The sequence below is a fragment of the Anabrus simplex genome, chromosome 2, assembly GCF_040414725.1.
Source record: "Anabrus simplex isolate iqAnaSimp1 chromosome 2, ASM4041472v1, whole genome shotgun sequence".
In the NCBI taxonomy this organism is placed as follows: domain Eukaryota; kingdom Metazoa; phylum Arthropoda; class Insecta; order Orthoptera; family Tettigoniidae; genus Anabrus; species Anabrus simplex.
This window is the reverse complement of record NC_090266.1, coordinates 279755804-279776749: the sequence shown is the minus strand read 5'-3', so window position 1 is coordinate 279776749 and position 20946 is coordinate 279755804.

The window sequence follows — 20946 nt, the reverse complement described above, 5'->3', positions numbered from 1 at the left end:
TTCGCTGTCCACTAACATATTAGCTTCTCTGAAGCAACTCTTCGACATTGGAAGAAACGAAGTGACGTTATGTAATGTGACTGTGTTAGGAACTCTTCAAAAATCAATAATTAAATGTTTTTATGTTTTGTGGCAAGAATGCATATTAAATTAACGATGTTATCGTGCTCTTTCAGTTTAAATAAAAGTTAGTAAGCACATTTTTGCTCCTCATTTCAAGTAGTTAGGCTTTCTTCTGAACCCCATCGTTTGGTTAAGATCGTGACCGAATTTATTCCCGCAACGACCCAAGATTTAAGAGTTCTAAATTGTTCTACTATAGCAGCCGTGGCCGACCAACGATGGAATGGTAAGTTCAAGGGTTCAGTAGATACACAAGAAAAACACTTTTTTGGAGTTATGAAAATATTATGAAGTAAAACTTGAATATTGAAATGATTGATTTCCTATTAATCAAATATCACCTACATTGTGTGTGTGTTTTTTTAAATCTAGATGTTCATTGAGTAGGCCTATTCGGAAAATCTTCAATTGGCACTTTACTCCTCCACCTTCAGTCACATTTGATGGTATTCCTTGAAACAATTTGTGCTTTATACGAGGCACAAATACAGAATACTCGAGCTCCCACTCTTGCAACCTCGCATGCGATAGTAGAGATTTTTGCGGTCGTCCACGATTTTTGGCATATGTGTGGCTTCAGTTCTTAGTTGTGACATGCTTGGATGCGGAGTGGGAACATATTTCTTTTTAGCTGGAGAAGTTTCCCCGTCCTCATGTTCATCTTCTTCTGTGTCATCTCTATCTTCCAGCCTAGAGATTCGGAGTGTAGTATACCACAGATAAGAAAGGAACAGTCAAAAATGCACAGGAGGGTGAAATTAATTGTTGGTAGCAGTACTATAACAGCTTCACAAGGACATCGATGGAAATAAAACCTACAATGGGTAAATTATTTCAGACGTATAGGGATAAAAACAGGGCACTTATATGAAGAAGTCATACTTCCATCCTAGCCAAAGACAACGTTCTTAAACAATGACCTGTTCCTTCCTTTGAATGCGAAGGAGAACCGGTAACGTGGCATGATGATATTGACGGACACCTGGCAGAGAGGTTTCGAACTGTTGCGACTGTGTAGCCGGCCACATATCGCAACAATATTAGTTCGAAATGAAGACGTATTCTTCTTCTTTTTCTACCGCTTTTCCCACACTTGTGGGGTCGCGGGTGCGAACTGTGTCGCACATTGAATTTCGCCCTGTTTTAATGCCGGATGCCCTTGCTGACGCCAACCCTATATGGAGGGATGTATTCACTATTGCGTGTTATTGTGGTGGTTCGTAATGTGGTATGTTGTATGAATATGAAGAGGAAAGTGTTGGGACAAAAACAAATCCCGGGTCCCCGAGCCAGACGAATTAATCAGACGCGATTAAAACCGCCGACCTGGGCGGAAATCGAACCCGGGACCCTCTGAACCGAAGGCCTCAACGCTGGCCATTCAGTCAAGGAGGAAATGAAGACGTATTATGCGTAGTGTACTCCACACCGCATCTCAGGAAGATAAGCATTGTGAGTCCTGCGTTGTGAGTAGCGCTTTAATTGCAAGTTTTCCGGTTATTTTCAAATACGATTATTGAAAAGTAACAGCTGGAAATACTACTACTACTAATACTACTACTACTACTGGGTGTTTGTGCTTTCCCCAACATCCCTGCAACTCACACACCACACATAACACGTAGTAGTAGTAGTAGTAGTAGTAGTAACAGTAGTCTTTATAACAAACTAACTTCTTTTACAATACGTTCAAATATGACGAGGTGACGAAATTTCGTACCATAGGAGTTCATTTTACGTGGCGGTAAATCTACAGACACGAGGCTGTCGTATTTGAGCACCTTCAAATACCACCGGACTGAGCCATGATCGAACCTGCCAAGTTGGGGTTAGAAGGCCAGCGCCTTAACCGTCTGAGCCACTCAGCCCGGCTAAGAAATGAATAAGGTGCATGTCACATGGATTATTAACTGCCCAGGCGAGTTGGCCGTAAGGATAAGGGCGCGCAGCTTTGAGCTTGGGAGTTACTGGGTTCGAACCGCACTGTCGGCAGCCATGCAGATGACTTTCCGTGGTTTCCCATTTTCACACCAGGCAAATGCTGGGCTGCCCCTGTTGCTAGAGCCGCTTCCTTCCCACTCCTAGCCCCTTCTTATCCCATCTTCGCCATTAGACCTATCAGTGTTGGTTCTACGTAAAGCAACTTGTGAATATGTGTATGTCCGACTCGTTGGCTGAACGGTCAGCGTACTGGCCTTCTGTTCAGAGGGTCCCGGGTTCGATTCCCGGCCGGGTCGAGGATTTTAACCTTCATTTGTTAATTCCAATGGCCCGGGGGCTGGGTGTTTGTGCTTTCCCAACATCCCTGCAACTCACACACCACACATAACACTATCCTCCACCACAATAACACGCAGTTACCTACACATGGCAGATGCCGCCCGCCCTCATCGGTGGGTCCGCCTTACACGGGCTGCACTCGGCTAGAAATAGCCACACGAAATTAAAAATATATGTTCACTGTAACCAAGTCTGGATGTTTATTTCTGAAATATTATAAGATTGTTGTAGGTTTTCGATAATTTCAAGTTAGGATATTTCTCTGAAGTCTATCACTAATATACGAATGACTATTAATTTTAAAGCTGTCTACTGAAGTGTGTGAAAATGCGGTAAACGGAAATGAATTTCAAGTAGTATATTCGTTGCTAACTGTTGTCAACATTACCAAGTCCTTAAAATTAAATAAATATTTTATAATATAATAACTAAGTCCTTCTATAGAACCTTGATGAACAATCTGTACGAAAGGCCTGGGAGGACAAATTGGTACTTTCAATTGCGGGACACATCATACTATCGAGACTATCGAGAGAGTGATACCTTATTTTAAGTCCCTCGCAATGAACAAATTGTAATAGTGAAAAACTCGTTAATATGCTCCACAATAACATAAGTTTCGTCTGATTTTGTCCGCACAATCATATACATGAGCCAATGATAATGATGGTATTGAATCTTAGAATATATTATCAACAGTACCGAAGCCAACATCAATAACGATATGATGATATTAAATTTGCTTTGTAATTAAAAAAAAGCGTGGGAAGTAGGAAACGTTGGTAGACCACAGTAAAGATAATCTTTGGGCAACACGTTTCTGACTGTCAGGAAGAATTGGAGTGGTATAATTTCCTTCATGGAAACTAACCTTTCTAATTTTAGTCGACCGGGTGAGTTGGCCGTGCGGTCAGGGGCACGCGGCTGTGAGCTTGAATCCGGGATATAGTGCGTTCGAATCCCATTGTCGGCAACCCTGAAGATGGGTTTCCGTGGTTTGCCATTTTCACACCAGGCTAATGCTGGGGCTATACCTTAATTAACGCCACGGCCGCTTCCTTCCTTCCTTCCTTCCTTCCTTCCTTCCTTTCCTATCCCTTCGTCGCCATAAAACCTATCAGTGTTGGTGCGACATAAAGCAACTAGCAAAAAAAAAAAAAAAAAAAAAATTTAGTCGAAGGAGATTCTGACGCTACCGATATTTGAGACCAGGTATTAGTAAACCATGAAATGCACGTAATGTTTTATTAAGATAAAGAGCCTGAGTTGGATGGTAGTTGCTACAATACACTTTTTTCTATTAGGACGTAACAGATTTATGACATAAAGGTACGTTACATTTCATCGGTATCAATAAGAAAGCTACGCTCTGACTTTCTAGATAGGTTATTGATTTATAGTACTTGCTAAGTCTCAATTAATTGGAGAGTCTTTAGTGCCCTGCTATAAAGGCTGAGTCACGTTCTTTAATAATAGCCGGAAATAAGTACGAGGTTCTTCCATTTTCCAATAACGTGATTGCACGCAACAGCCATTGAATATCGTAGCAGAATGTTAGAGCAAATTCTTATTTTCTCGTACAACTTAATGGATGTTAATGGTCGATTCCAGATGTTCGAATTCATTATCTGTGTATGAAGTAATAAAACTGAAGAAGATATGCCATACCAAGCCCTGTATGCTGCAAATAGCATGTAAAGTCAATGAAACCATAATTGGGAGATTCTGTTCCAGGCTACAGCTAATTAAAATGGCAATTCAGAATGTAGGTACTGTTCAAGAGATTTTTTTGCATTCATGTAAAAACAATATTAGAGGAAGACATTGTTTGGTATCCATAACTGGCAAATAATAATTTCAGATATAGGAACAGCTGTAACAGCTATTACTTAGAGAGAAAATGCACGGGGCTAATGAACGCGCTGCTTCTAGCTCCTAGTGTATACTACTACCACTACTAATACTACGTATGTGTGTGTGAAGAATCAATATTGAAATAGGCAATGTGCATTGAATTTTAACTAATCCATCCCCATGTGAAAGCTCGAAGGATGGTCAGATAGCCAGAATGTTCTTCCTTGTGAAAAAAAATGACGATTCATTCGTCAGTGTTGAAACCTGAGTACCTGGGTGTGAGAGACGGAGGGTAGTTTGCGGTCAAAACAAGAAATTGTAGTCGGTGAAGTGTTGCAGTTAACTTGTTAGAAAACTTTATTGAGAACAGAATGCTACAAACATAAAGCCAAAGGAAACAGACTTCATTTCATAGATTTGAGTACTGTAAAATTACAATCTATATTATTAAATTAAAGCAATAGAAATTTAGCTAAACTTGAGAACATAGCGACTTCTGTCACTTTGTAACATTGAATTCATGGATGTAGAATGGTACTAGTAACAGTAATTTGGAAATAGGTGTGTGCGTAAAGTTGGGGACTGATAGCCGGACAGCGTTATCACTGGCTTTTCACTAAAGCGGTTGCGGTTCGAATTATTACAATGTGGTTGGAATTTATGAAGTGGAAAGTCGCTTTCCTGTGGATAAGAATCCTTAAAAAATTGGAGGTATTGTTGCTAACATCACGATATCAACTGTCACTTAAAACTACTAGCTTGCTTGCTTGTTTGTAGAGTTCCAGCAGTATACGTTTTTCCATAACTCGAAGCATTTTCTATCCGTAAAGTGATATCCAATTGGAGTAAAAATAAAACACGCAATTCAGTTTACGTGGTCTGTGAATATAGAAATTTAAAATAGTGACGTATATAAATAATCAGTGAGTTTGATCAGAAATCCTGTTAATTGTGGGTATTCACAATACTTAAATATACAAAATATCAGTTTCATTTGTACTTTGGACAGGAGTTTTAAGAATTGTCATTTGTGCGTTCGTCATGTCCAGAATAATAAGGGAATACATTTGTTATAAATTTCTGTATGCATGTACGCGCATAATGAGTAAACGGCTGATGAGGATTTAATGAAAATCGGTATTTAAGGTCAGGGGAGAGGGTACTACAATCTAGGCTACGACTAATTTTGTCAATGCTGGGTTAAAACGTACTTAGGAAAAGGTCTAAAAATTATTTTTCAGTTATCTCCGTTAATACGTGTTCTTTCAATAAGTTGTAATAAATACGATCTCCGATTTTTTGCGCAGAAACAATTGATCCTACAATGAATAATAACGAAAGTATTTACGACTTTGTGTTTTTAATTTATTTCTTGCTTCCTACCACTGTTAATCCTTTGTAATGAAAAGAGGATAAACAGTACATTCTGATATTCGATGCCTCATATATTCTTATCGAAGTAAATGTACACTGAGTGGCCAACAGTCACGGGAAGGGGTGTCTCAGTAGAAAATATTCCGTGTATGACCCCTGAGCGTTGCGGCTAGCTGCGGCGTAGCTGAGCAGTCTGTCACAGACACCAGTGTCGTGAAGATTGCAGCGCGTCGCTAGTTAACCGACAGTGAACGGGGGATGAAATGAAATGAAATGAAATGTCGTATGGCTTTTAGTGCCGGGATATCCCAGGACGGGTTCGGCTCGGTAGGTGCAGGTCTTTCTATTTGACACCCGTAGGCGACCTGCGCGTCGTGATGAGGATGAAATGATGATGTAGATAACACATACACCCAGCCCCCGTGCCATTGGAATTAACCAATTAAGGTTAAGATTCCCGACCCGGCCGGGAATCGAACCGGGACCCTCTGAACCGAAGGCCAGTACGCTGACCGTTCAACCAACGAGTCGGACAACGGGGATGATCATCGGCGCACGGCGCATGGGCCATAGCATTGCGGAGATTACACGCGAATTCGTGTTTCCGAGGTCAACAGTGTCGAGAGTGGATCTTCAATAATATCACAGAGGGAATGTTCTCACCCGCGTAAACCGCCGCACGGGAAGACCACAAGTGTTTAATGAATGGACATCACGTCGCCTCCGTGAAGCCATACTGGGCACTCGACGGGCTACTGTGAGTCAGATCACCACCCAGATGTATGTTGGTAGTGAGGAACCCACTTCTACCACGACTGTAAGGAGGCAACTGCACTGCATAGGCTTCACCATCCGTCTACAAACTCGCGTCCCTTTACTGACACCTCTACACAGAGCTCATCGACGTGCATGGGCCCACGAACATCGGCAATCGACCATGGAACAGTGGTGGCGTGTGGTATGGTCCGATGAATCTCGGTTCCAGTTGTATCGAGCTGATGGGCGCGTGACAACAAGGTTGTGTCCGGGCAGGCACCATTGCCCGGCTGCAGGGAGCACTGACAGGTTCTCGTTATGTGGACATTCTATCAGACCATCTGCGTCTCTTTCTGGCCCTAGAGTAGCCTGCTGGAGAGGCCATGTTTCAACAGGACAATGCGTCATGTTACCGCGTTGTGGTGGCACGCAGGTGTTTGGAGAAGCACTCCAGTGACGTTACGACCTTGGATTGGCCCTCCAGATCCCCCATTCTTAATCCAATCGTTTATGGGATGCTGTCGATGCTGGTGTACGATCCATGAACCACGCACCAAATACAAAAGACGAATTGTGGTAGCAGTGCAAGATGCGAGGGTCCACCAGATCCCCCCCAGAACGAATCCAAAACCTTCTAGCATCGATACTTCGCCGTATTGCTTCCATTTTGAGGGCTCGCGGAGGAGCAACTCGTTATTAATATCACATTCAGTGTATTCCTATGACTTTTGGCCACTCACGAGGGATCATCGGCAATGGTTAAGTCTCCGGTTGCGATGAAACATGAAAAACACATTCAGGTACACGGAAAAAGATATCAGCATCAATTTTAGGTGCCTACATTAATTAGGGAGTTAACTAAGGGGCCTAAAATCTGCAACATTTAAAGTTCCAAGCGAACAGTGATGAATACCTGCTGGCAATGCTAAGCCGGCACACTGCCTGCCTCCTGCCACCCCTCTGCACCTCCTCTCCTCCATCCTCCTATTGGTTGACCGCCACACGTATCACTTCACCCCGCGCCTGCCAGTCTGTTTAGCTATTGAAAGGGGCCGGTGCTATACTTTGCTTCTTTTTGTACTGTAATTATTGAAATCCTTTAAATAGCGTTCCATTTCACACATAAGCGTAATAAATTACCTAAACTAATACACCAATATTTTATTCAAATTTTATACTTTCATTCCTGTTAATTCCGGTGAATTGTCACATTCGTGCGTACAACCCCGAGCTAAGCACCATCGGGAGTAGTCAAACGTGCCATGGGGTACCGCGCCCCACCTACGCTTAAATGATTATTTTCTTCTACAACCGCCTTTAAACTGTCGGTAGTGTCCTTTAGAGTTGAGATGCATATGGAATTAATTACCATAAATTAAATCACCCACGATTAAATAAATCACCCACATTTAAAGAACGTTAAATACATTTTATTTAAAGAAATTTCGTGCCCCACGCAGAGGACCTCAACGAATGTAATGAGATTCGGTACCTTGGGATACCTAAACCTGGTTACAGGTCCAGGCCTTCATTTTAATGCCCCCCTCACTTTGTGTACGTTTTCAGTTGTGTCATAACGAAATCGTGGACAACAACAATTATAAACTCCGAGTTTGAAACTACTGATATTTTCCGTATTGCTTACTCTTTCATAAGGAATATAGGTAGAATGTTTTTATTTATGCTTGTAGTGAACTATTTATTTATGTTTTGCAGAGGCAGACACAACACATTTCAATTGCAGCAATGGTTGCCGAATATAAATCAATTTAATGCATAGGCAACATTGATACGAGTATGACGTGGAATGTAGTAAGTTCGACGTAATAAGAAAAACCTTGAAAAATAACAATAAAATGTGCATTTATGTATGCAGTAGATATACAGTAATCACAGGCAGACCTGTCGTCTTACTTTACATGTACTTTTGCGTTATTGCTGACGAAGATCTATGTATTCAACAAATACCGGTATTTAACTATCACACTACAGTCTTCTGGGTATAATGGCATTAACATCAGTAAAAATTAAAATGGCTATTGTACGAACTGGTAAAACAAGAAGAATAAAAGTATAAAACTTGAATAATATATCGGTATAGTTTAGGTTTTTTAGTATCATTATGTGTGAAAAGGAACTTTATTTAAAGGATTTCAATAATTCTAGTACGAAAAGAAGCAAACTATAGCGCCGGTCCCGTTCAACATCTAGGCAAACGGGTAGGCGCGGAAGAAGGGAAACGTGTGGGGGCATACCAATAGGAGGATGAGGGGAGGAGGTGCAGAGTCGTGGCAGGAGGCAGGCCGGCGTAGCATTGCCTAGCAGGTATTCATCGCTGTTTGCGCGTAACTTGAAATAATGCGACTTTTGGGCCCCTTACATAACGTTCTAATGAATGTCGGTATCCAAAATTGATACTGACATCTTTTTACGTGTTCGTCAATGTGTTTTCCAAGTTTCATCGCAATCAGACTTAGCCACTGCCGATGTTCCCTCCTCAGTGTATTATCTCTCCCAAATTGAATGTTGACTGGACGTTTGCTTGACTCCCGATCGTGGGGAGTAAACTTCACTGAGTGGGACAGCTTCGCTGAATATGGGTGTAAGGGATCTGGGGAGTTAGACTGCATTCATGTTCATCTTTTCATTCCTCTGGATCATGCATATTCTGGTAACTACTGGTACTTGACTCATTGATCCATCATAGTATTCTACCTAATCGATTCGTGCTACGGAGACGTGAATCCGATTGCTCTTCTCCATTTACTAGAACCATATAATTGGTGTAGGCTACCTATCAATGCAGGATACGATAGAGAGTTGAGGTTAATTTTAAGGTACATTTTAGTGAGCAGCAACGCTTCTCATGTCAGGTCACGCAAAGCATGTTGTTGTATCTAGTACTGCCATGCCATGCTATCCCCATGTTAACTTCATTGAGCCGTAAGGGTCAATGCGCGAACTTTTTAGCCCATCGACCTTGTTTGGTCTTGAGTGCTATGTCTGTCGTTGCTCATCCCATTTCTCTAAAGATGTTGGTGGATTGGGATACTGTGAAAATCTTATAATCATTCATTGGTCAGGATATGACCGGGCGCATGTGCGCTAAGTGTGCTTGTTCAGCATTCAGTAGTAGCGCAAGGTGCTTGTGTGAATAAAGCAAGAGTGTGGACGCTGGGCCAACCATCCAGTGAGTGACCACGCCCGATGATGCTTAACTGTCCGAAATTGCTGCTCATTTCTTCCAGTGGTGGAAGAAGAAGAATAAGAAGAATAAGAAGAAGAAGGCTTAAGTGTTGGTTGGGCGGAAGGGATTCAAGGCGAATTGTTGGGAGTGGCGAGATAAACTTATTGGGACTAGTGGATAAACTTGAAATCTTTGCGGGGGTTTCTTGACTACAGGGTCTCGGCTACTCGATCCAATCAATCAATCAATCAATCAATCAATCAATCAATCAATCAATCAATCAATCAATCAATCAATACTGATCTGCATTTAGGGCAGTCGCCCAGGTGGCAGATTCCCTATCTGTTGCTTTCCTAGCATTTTCCTAAATGATTTCAAAGAAATTGGAAATTTATTGAACATCTCCCTTGGTAAGTTATTCCAATCCCTAACTCCCCTTCCTATAAATGAATATTTGCCCCAGTTTGTCCTCTTGAATTCCAACTTTATCTTCATATTGTGATCTTTCCTACTTTTATAAACGCCATTCAAACTTATTCGTCTACTAATGTCATTCCACGCCATCTCTCCGCTGACAGCTCGGAACATACCACTTAGTCGAGCAGCTCTTCTTCTTTCTCTCAATTCTTCCCAACCCAAACATTGCAACATTTTTGTAACGCGGTGGCCCTGTGGTACGGGGGGATACTCGGTTGAATTTATGAATATTGGTTGAAGGGGAGTGTATTAGGGGTCGGGAGTGGGAGGGCATGGTGTCCCGGGAGGGGGTCGTCCACCGCAGACGTGGCCCACCCCGCCACCAGATTGGGAATCGCGACGCATCGGCCGAACCTATCAGCGAGCATGTCACCGCCCGAGTGCAGAGACCCCCACATCCGCGGGGAACCATGATTACACGACTCATGTCAGAGTCCAGGAGCCGTGATGGCGGGGTGGGGGTGGGGGGAGGAGGTCATGGGTTTAAGTTAAGCATTGATGACCTGGGAGGGAGGATCCATGTTGCAGGGTGAAGTGTAACAATGGGGACCAGGGATGAGGTTCCCATGGGTGTCTTCCCATGGGGTGACCTAGGAGGGGGTCGATGGGTGCGTTTGGAACCCTGAAAAGGTCAAACGCACATGGCGGACCGACCAAGAGTGGCAACCCGTTGCCTGAGTCGTGACAGGGCTAGTATTTTAAGTGGTTGACGCCACTGACAAGCCGTGAACACAGGACACCGCGCCGCCCTGACAAATAGCTTTTTCGGTTGGCCAGCTGAGTTAGATTGCGTTGAGCCTAAACCTGGGCGCTTCACGCTGCTGGTACTGGACTGAATTATTCTTCTCCCACCAAAATTATTTTACGCGCCAGAAAATCTACATATAACACTATCCATGGAATGCACTGGAATTTACACCAACGAATCTTAGTTTTTATCTTGGCTTTTAAGCCTCATTACGGGGCGACCTTCCGTCTTTGTGATTTCCTTATTACTGCAGAACTTGTTGTTGAGGACTCAACCAGCCTGCGGCATGAATACGTAACTACTCATATTGCACACTCATGCCATCATCAGCTAACAGAGAGAACCACTGCACTGTATCACTGAATTAAGATATAGAGAGGGTCGTGATATATATGCCAATATGCTGAGTGTTCCTTAAGTAATATACATAAAATCAGCAACTTTACGAAATCAATTCCGTTTCAATTTTCTGGTGTAACAACCAGTAGACAAGAGGGTCCACAGCTTGAATACCACATTTTAATTTAGGGGGTGAACGTCATCTGCGTTAGCGCTGTGTTTTACTGCCTCCCCTTTTTAATTTCTGGCTTACTAGAATCGTCAACATTCAGGATGTGCAGCCCGGTGAAAGCCTACCCCTCAATTACTTTTCTACAGTTTCCTCTTCTACATTTTCATTAAAAATCCCTTGTCCTCTCGTTATCACGGATTAGTAGGTACAGTTAGACAAAGGAAGTAGTCACCACCTCCTCTAGCGTCTTTATCAAGGCTGCGTATATTATTATTATTGCTATTCATATTATTATTATTATTATTATTATTATTATTATTATTATTATTATTATTATTATTATTGCATTTTAATTATACAGTAATAACGTCAGTGCTCCTTGGCATCTGATACACTGCTCAAGAATGAAATTTCTTCACGTTTTAATATGTTCATACCTCCATGATACGCATACACATGGAAATAAAAGCAAATAACGCAACGAAAAGAAATCACATTCTTTTGCAATAATTAAGAATTAAATGAAAAGCTTTCTTTGGACACTCAGTGCACGTCGTCAATGCACAAGGTGCCACAAAACAATTGTCCCTGCTCATACACCAAAGTGGCTACGTGGTAATTAAGCGCCTTAATAAGGAGTATAGCCGACCGTACTTCCCAACGCATTCTTATACTTTTGACAAGGTGCCGCACGTTCATTTGAGGCAGACGTCCCCATTCTTAAAAAAGGGCGTCATATCAATCAATCAATCAATCAATCAATCAATCAATCAATCAATCAATCAATCAATCAATCAATCAATCAATCAATCATCTGTATTTAGGGCTGTCGCCCAGGTGGCAGATTCCCTATGTTAGATAGCTTTTACTTGAACATTTTCAAAGAACTTGGAAATTTATAGGATTTCCCGTGATAATTTACTCCAGTCCATGACTTCTCGTCCTATAAATAAATATTTGCCACAATTTGTCCTCTTTAATTCCAACTTTATCTTCATACTAAGATCTTTCCTTCTTTTTAAAGCTTACTCGTCTACTTATGTCATTCCACGCCAACTTTCAACTGAAAGCTCAAAACATACCACGGAGTCGAGCATCTCTTCTCCTAACACCCAAGTCTTCCCAGCCCTAAGTTTGCAACATTTCCGTAACACTACTCGTACTTCCTTGTCGGAAATCACCCAGAACAAATCGTGCTTTCGTTTGAAGTTGTTCTAGTTCTCGTATCAAGTAGTCCTAGTGTGGGTCCCATACATCAGAGCCACACTTCAATTGCGGTCATACCAGAGACTTATACGCCCTCCTTTCCACAACCCCTAAATACTCTCATAACCATGTGAAGAGATCTGCTACCTTTCTTAACAGCCACGTTAATATGATTACCTAAATGAAGATCATTTCTTATATTAACACCTAGGTTCTTACAGTGTTTCCCATGAGGTACTATCACCTCATTAACACAATAATTAAAACGGAGCGGACCTTAACAACTTGGCTCTTCAACACATTTACGTTCATACCATTTTCTGCTGTCCATCCCACAACACTGTTTAATCCCCCTTCAGTCGCTCACAATCCCGCATTTGAGGAGGTGGATTTCTCGCCAGGATGCATTGCTACATTAATCCCAGACTTGTTCGATCGGATTCATGTCGGTACTTCCGGATGGCCACTCCATTCGTTAAACGTGGTGACCTTGCAGCAATCTCGGAAATATATTGACATCATGCGCTCTGGTATTACCATGCACAATCACTGCGTTTTCTCCAAGTTTTCTCACACGAGGAATCACACGTGACATTAGGATCTTATAAATGTACCGTTCAGCAGTTAAGGATCCATTGCAAAAGATCAGGAGATCGGTTATCATGTCAACACTTATACCTGCTCACACCATAACATCATAAGCAATGGCAGATTGTACAGGTATCGGATGAAATCTCTTCCTACGTCGTCTACAGATTCGCAGACAACCATCTGAACGATATATCGCGAAGCGGGATTAATCTGAGAATTTCACAGGGCATCAGTGTCTTAGTTGCCAGTGCAGATGATCTTTAGTAAACTCAGTCTTCTGCCGCGGTGTCATCTGTCCACATTGGCACTTAAGTGTGTCGTCGGATCTTAAATTGGCCTCCCGAAGCCCCTTTCTGTTTGGTCACCAACTTGTTCTCCAGAAGCCTGCTGTAGGTCAAAATTTACTGCTTGTGCTGCGGCTTGACTCTTTCGGAGAGTTACCAGACTCACAAAACGATCCTACATAAAGAAGAGATTAGCTGCTGCACTTAGAAGCATAAGTGAAATCAAACATCTGCAAAAAAATGTCACTGGAGACGGCCATGAAACTTTTCCAAGTCAAAGTGCTACCAACGCTCAGATACGGATTAGAAGTAACATGGGAGTACCTAACATGTAAACAGCTACGAGAACTGGAAAGCATGAAACCGAGATACCTTAAGAGGGTCCTAGGGGTATCTAAATTCACCCGATCCCGGTACGTATATGTCTTAGCACGGGAAACCTTCTTGATAGAGGATTTAAGATGACAAATGCCTCTACAGCAAACTCCGGCATACGAGGAGTTGTTACGAGAACTACGAGAGAAAAGGGACTCGATCGAGGAAAGCCTTTACAGTACAGACGCACTGATAAATAAGGATTGGATGAAAGAGGAATATGAGTTGAGACATTTGGTGACACGCTTTGCAAAACACGTCTTTCATCACCGTATCTGTGCCAAGAAGTCCTACCACCGGGCAAGCCAGGAGTGTGTATGTGTACTGTGCAAAGAACAGTGTGATACATATCACGTAATGAAGTGCAAGAAGAGAACAGTCTCTCTGAAGCAATTTTGCTCTGAACAAAGTGCTCCTTAAGCGAATTGTAATTTAATTGATGTAATATGTAAATTTTGCACATTGTGCGCAATAAAATTTATTATTGTATATACAAAACGATCCTGCTTTGGACTGGTTTCCCTTCAGCGGCTAATTCTAGGGCACCTGGAAACACTGGAAGCTTTCTGGAAACGTTTCCACACATACCAAATCGTATGTTGAGAAACCCCTCGCGTGCTGGCAACGTACCTCAACAAATAGCCTTCTTGAAACAGTGCAAGAGCACCAGTGGATTCTTTCATTTATTCGACGGCAATTGTTTCGTGATATACGTCATTAAGTCATCAGTTGAATTTCCTGGAGTTGCTAGCATCTATATCAGTGAAGTCACATAATTATAGCATTGCGTATTTCTTATAATCATACAGGAGATCCTTCGCCTAAGTTGACCCAGTGCATAAGTTTGTATTTAAGGGAGGAGTGTGAAGGTGGACTGAATGTACATTGCTATATAAAAGATGTGAACACCACAATGTAAATGAACACTTGCGGGACAAAAATCCGGCACCACGGTGTCTCTAAAACCAAGCAAGTTGGCTACGCGGTTTGAGTCACGCAGTCCCACTGTCGGCAGCCATGTAGATAGTTTTCCATGATTTCCAATTTTCTCACTAGGAAAATGCTGGGGCTGTACCTTAATTAAGGCTACGGTTGCTTTTTTCCTATTCTTAGATCTCTCCTATCCTATCGTCATCGTAAGACCTGTCCGTGTCGGTGAGACGTAAAGAGGAAGGCAAGTAGCGGAAAATGCGTATCTGAAAATCATCAGGGCGAGTGAGTGGGCGGGTTGTAATGTGGGACCGGGTACTGCGAGGAGCTATACCAATGCCTTGAGTGGGGTGAAGGCGTAGTGTTTGTTCAGACCTAAGTGGGAGTTTTGGCAATACAAGTTTAACGTTTGATTGGCAGCTGCTTAGAGTTGTTCGAGCACGAAGGGTTGGTGAAAGTGGTGATATTTAGTAGGGATATGATTAAAAAGTGGATTAGGTCCTCTGAGGTTGGTGGTGGAAAGAGAGAGCGGTTGGAGCAGGGTGGGAGTCAAATCATGCGGATGCCACGAACCTGCTACGCTGGCGTAGCAGGGGGAGAGGTGATACTCCCACGTGGCGCGTCCCAGGTGGCGGATAGGGGGGTCCTAACCGGCTTGCCCGCGGACTTGAGGGAAATAAAATACCTCTCGCGGACCAAACACACGCCCTCTGAGGGTGGGGGAGGCAGACGAAGAACTCACCCACGATATCCCCTGCCTGTCGTAAGAGGCGACCAAGGGATGATCCAGTTAGAACCATGAAACTAATTTTAATTATTACCATCGGGCAGGGAACACAATGGGTTGCATTTACTTGCGCGTAGTACCACTATGTTAGGTACGCAATAGGTTTGAGATTAGTAGCGCGAGTGTGTGAATCCGGAGGTGGGCCCTACAGTACCCGTGATTCGTACTCCTATATTAGCGACACCATGGGATTAGCGACACCATGGTAATGCCTTACCTATATTCAGTTCCCACTATGTGAGAAATTCCACGGGATAGTACGAGTCCCTGTGGTTAAGTCCACTTATGTGAGGAACGCCATAGGTGTGCGTTGCCTTTATAGGTTTCCGTTGCCTGCAAATAGCGCCGCAATATGCGAAACACCACAGGTCTGTGTTACATGTGCGCATTACAATACCTGTGAATAGCACCATAATGTGTGGAATACCGCGAGTCTCAACTACTTTTGATTAATACCGCAACATTACACATAGCATGGTTCTACTTTCCTAGCAATAAATACCATTATGAGGGGCTGATGACCTGGATTTTGGACCCGTTTCGACTCTAAGCACAATCGATTCAGCATCGTGCTATAGAAGCAGTCCCTTGATCAGTAATACTATTGTTTTGTGCCAGCTTCTGTGCATGTGAAGCACTGTGGGTCAAATCCACTGATTGTTTTAAATTCATATCCGTCCATCCATTCATTCTTCGTCCTCATGCTTTGAATTCTGGTCAGTGGAGGATTTTGGACTTAAAAATTGTCATTTCATTTCGTCTCATTTCGTAACATTAGGGGCCGATGACCTCGATGTTAGGCCCCTTTAAACAACAAACATCAATCAAATCATGCGGATGAAGGCTACGAGAACCGGTCTGTTGGTGGGAGGGGACGGGCGGGCCTTACATTTAAGAGAATGTGTGGGAATGACATTTGTGGGGAAGTTGAAGATGAGGGCATTTGGAGGCGTGATGAGATTGGGAGCAGTAAGCGCAGGCTGGTTGTTCGATGGTGCATTGGGACGTGGGGTGCTGACTGTAAACTAGACAACCGTCACAGCGAAGGGGCTGAGGGACTAGCGATTTAGAGGGCCCCACCTTGTGATGGCCTTCGGAATCGGAATTTCTTCCGCATGAAGCTCACTGAGAATGTCGTCATCGGAGATGTCCGGGTCCACCCCACTGATCTCGCAACTGACTATACTGTGTCTGGTGCAGAGGGTGCTTTAAGGATTGTGGTTGAAAAAGTACTGAAGATCCTAATTGAGCTGCACCTATTGCTTGAGTGAGTGACTAAGTTGCAGCTTCTCCGTTGAGTTTGATGAGCATCCCATTAGAAGTAGGGCGGATGTCAACGATCTCTTCACATCATATATTGAAGCGGAGTAAGGTTTTGAACATGTGGACCAAAGAATGAAAGACTGGGGTGGGAGTGTGCAGGAGAAACATAGGCAGGCCAGTAGGGGGCGGAGGAAATAAGTGAAGGTTGGTGATGGTTCGGCGAATTCTGGAAGTCGGGAGGTCTAATGGGGCAGGTGGTTCCTGGAAATACAGTCGACTTTTTCCTTTTTAGAGAAGTTGGTGGCGCTCCGGTGACGGGGTTAGTAAGCAGTGGTGGTGATGCCACAGCACGACACCGGGGGCCTGGTTCCTCTTCAGCAGCGAGTACTGAAGCTGTGCGTTTAGACGATGTTCGAGCGTCGTGCCACTGGGAAACCGGGTTCACACGTAGTGCCATCACGCAGGGAACACCATGGGTTGCATTTACTTGCGCGCAGTACCACTGTGTTAGATACGCAATAGGTTTGTGATTGCAGTAGTAACGACAGTGTGTGAATCAGGGGGTGGATGAGCGTGTGAAGATACTATGGCCGTGTGATATGCAATGGTTGCTAGATCTGCAGCTGATTGTACGACGCCTGAAGTGGTGGTAATCAGTGTGGTGGTTGTATTGGTTACGGTAGGGTGCATGATGTTGCTAGAAGTTCACTGCACTTTAACACTGAAAGTGCCACGTAGTTAAAATGATGATATTCAGTTGTAGAGAGGATGCATACTGGTCTATCCGTATGCAATCCCGGAGAATCATTGTAAGTCGCCGAACCATCACTAGGTACCACTAGAGAAGATCAAAAGCCCAGGGGTGAAACCCCACGAATACAACCCCGTCCACCTGCCACGAACACGTTGTAAAGCATCACTATTAAATGCCGTGCCGGATGTGGGTGTATGGGCTCCTTTGGACTGTACGACGAAGGATCTCTTCTAGTCATTATCTCATATTAGAAGTGCAACACCGTGTGTATACTATCTATGAATACTTTGATGTAATCTAAAAGCACACGATCATTTCAGGAAATACCTCGTAACAAGATGCGCATCACTGAAATATTGGTATTAATGAAAAACGTTTATGATTTTATCGGTGATTACTAAATAATCCCGCACAGCGGAATATAGTTTTTGGAATTACACAGATCCTCACACGCCAGTTCTCCACTGTTGTGACAAATAACAGGTAATGACCGTGCGTGTTCCCGACTAGTTCACCGCAAGGCCTGAACGGAGCTTTAACTTCAAAGTTAAGACATACCAAAACACAGGAAATGAACCCAGTTTCTTAAAATATTAAAATTATCATGAACAAAAGTGATATTATTTTAAATACAGGTTGTTGATTGTGCAGTTTGTGAAATTTATCTGAGGAATTGAGTGTTAGCATTTGGGTTAATGCTTGACTCTAATTTATCAGTTCGGGTGTGTTTTGCGCACGATATTAGTCAATAGAGGATATGGTTATTTGGAAATCGCTAGTTGCAATAACAACAGTACTTTAATGAATAGGCAGTATCATACTGTCTCAGTGATAGAGTACCGAGCTCGATAGCTGCAGTCGCTTAAGTGCGGCCAGTATCCAGTATTCGGGAGATCGTGGGTTCGAACCCCACTGTCGGCAGCCCTGAAGATGGTTTTCCGTGGTTTCCCATGTTCACACCAGGCTGTACCTTAAATAAGGCCACGGCCGCTTCCTTCCCACTCCTAGCCCCTTCCTTCCCCATCGTCGCCATAAGACCTATCTGTGTCGGTGCGACGTAAAGCAAACAACAACAAAAATGATAGTTTGACGTCATGTGTAATTAGCGTATAATAGAATAGTCGAACAAAAAATATATATTTCATCCTCAGGTGTTTGTAGATATTACTGATATATCTTGTGGTGTAGTGAGATGGTAGTCATGTTAATTACACTTATTTGAGTCAGCCTCGTGGCAGTAGATTTACTGGCACCTAAAGGAACTCCTGTGGTACAAACTTCCGGCAGCTCTGCGTCTCCAAAAACGTAAAAGTGGTTAGTGGGACGGAAAGCCAATAGCATTCTTTATTATTATTCAGGCCACCTGGCTGGTTGGGACTGGTCTTTGAGTGCCTAGGAGTCTATTGGATGTATGTGGCAAGGATGGGTTCTTTGTTATGGTGACTTGCAACTTCAAATGACGTGCTAGTTTGGCATTTGGACAGTATAAGCGAAGAGTGTCTGAAGAAAAGAAGGAAGGAAGGAAGGAAGGAAGGAAGGAAGGAAGGAAGGAAGGAAGGAAGGAAGGAACGATGGCATTCGGCGACGAAACTGAACCTCGGATCTCCGAACCGCGCAGCTTTCCAGTTTTACCATGGATAATAGCAAAGTGATTGCTGTTTTTTTTTTCTATATACTGTATGTAATTATTTTATAGTAAGTAGAACGTACATGGATGTTGACTTTCTCTTCTTCATCCGCGTTGAACTCTTGATGTGCTGAATTAAAGGCTGAATGACTTGGGCTACATTAGGTACAATTCAAGCTACATATAATGAAATTGTATAAATCAGATAAGCCTGCACGTCTGAAACACGTGCTTTGCCGAGCTAACGTAAGAAGGCGAGAAGACAAAAGCTGTGCGGTCATGGAAGTGTGTCGGGGTCTGGAGGGTGGAAGAGGGGCACCATCATGAGGGCGAGATTTTATCACCCAGAGAATCTGGAGCCCCTATGTTCAGGGAGAGTGTATTCTGCTCCTCAATGGCACTCTAATAGACTGCATACCGCAGACAGAAAGTGACACAAATGTCTTTCTTTGAGCATGGTTAATGGCGTGTGTCAACCTTGCGCTGGCTCAATACAACATGCAGCCTTGGTTTAACTTAATTTCCTCGGATGTAACCAGGTGTAACACCTTATCTCTCATGCATTCTACCTCACCATAGTGTAGGTTGCCGGCATCACTTACCGCATTATTATTATTATTATTATTATTATTATTATTATTATTATTATTATTATTATTATTACCGTGCAATAGGCCGCGCTGTTTGGCTCACGCAGCTATCAGCTTGTCACCTTGCATTCCGGAAATAGTGGGTTCGAACCCCATTGTCGACAGCCCTGATGATGGTTTTCCGTGGTTTCCTATTTGCACGCCATGAAAATGCTGGGCTGTACCTAAAAGTTAAGACCACGGTAGTTTCCTTTCCATTACTAGCCCTCTCCTATCATCGCCCTAGGACGTATCTGTGTCAGTGCGATGTAAAGCAAGTTATTAAAAATGCATTATTATTATTATTATTATTATTATTATTATTATTATTATTATTATTATTATTATTATTATTATTATATATAATTCGCTGGGGCCATCAAGGACCACGTTAAGTCTTGTTGCATTTAACACTGAACTTGGCCTTCTTTAGGGCCCAAATTTCCCTCATTCTTTGTGAGTGGGCCTGCTTACGCTCCTCTGTCCAAGGCGCACCGTGTCTTCTCTTCGGTTGCTCGTCTCGGTTTAGCCCGTTCGTCAATATTTTCTTGCGGAAGAGATCTCTGTTAAGGGCGTCTTCAGCTGAGATATGTAGCATTTGCAGGTCTTCTTTGGTATTTCTAAACCAGGGAATTGTGGTTTTGGGGTTTGAATCAAAAAAGTGAAAGATTCCTTTAGTTAACTTTCTTCCGTCCATTCTTTTCAGATGACCGTAAAATCGTGCCCGTCCTTTTCTGATTGTTTCGGCAATTTTCTCTATTTTGCTGTAGACTTCCTTGTTGGATCTCTTTTGATGGATTCCATTTTTGTACTTTGATCCCAAGATTCCTCTCACAATTTTGCGTTCTCTTTTCTCCAGTTCTTCAAGGAGTCCTTTCTTGGCATTTAGAGACAGGGTTTCGGCTGCATATAGAACGACTGGCTTCAGAACTGTTTCATAGTGACGTATCTTGGTGTTTTGGGAGAGGCATTTTTTGTTGTAGATTGTGCGGGATGTTTGGTAGGCTATTTCCAGGTTGCGTACTCGCTCCTGAAGTGCTTCTTTGTCCAGTCCATTTTTCATGATGATCTCACCCAGGTATTTGAATTTGTCTACTCGGCTGATGTCCCCGTATTTTGTATGGAGTTTTGGTGGAGCCTCTTTGATGTTAGTCATTACTTCTGTTTTCTCAAACGATATCTGCAAACCA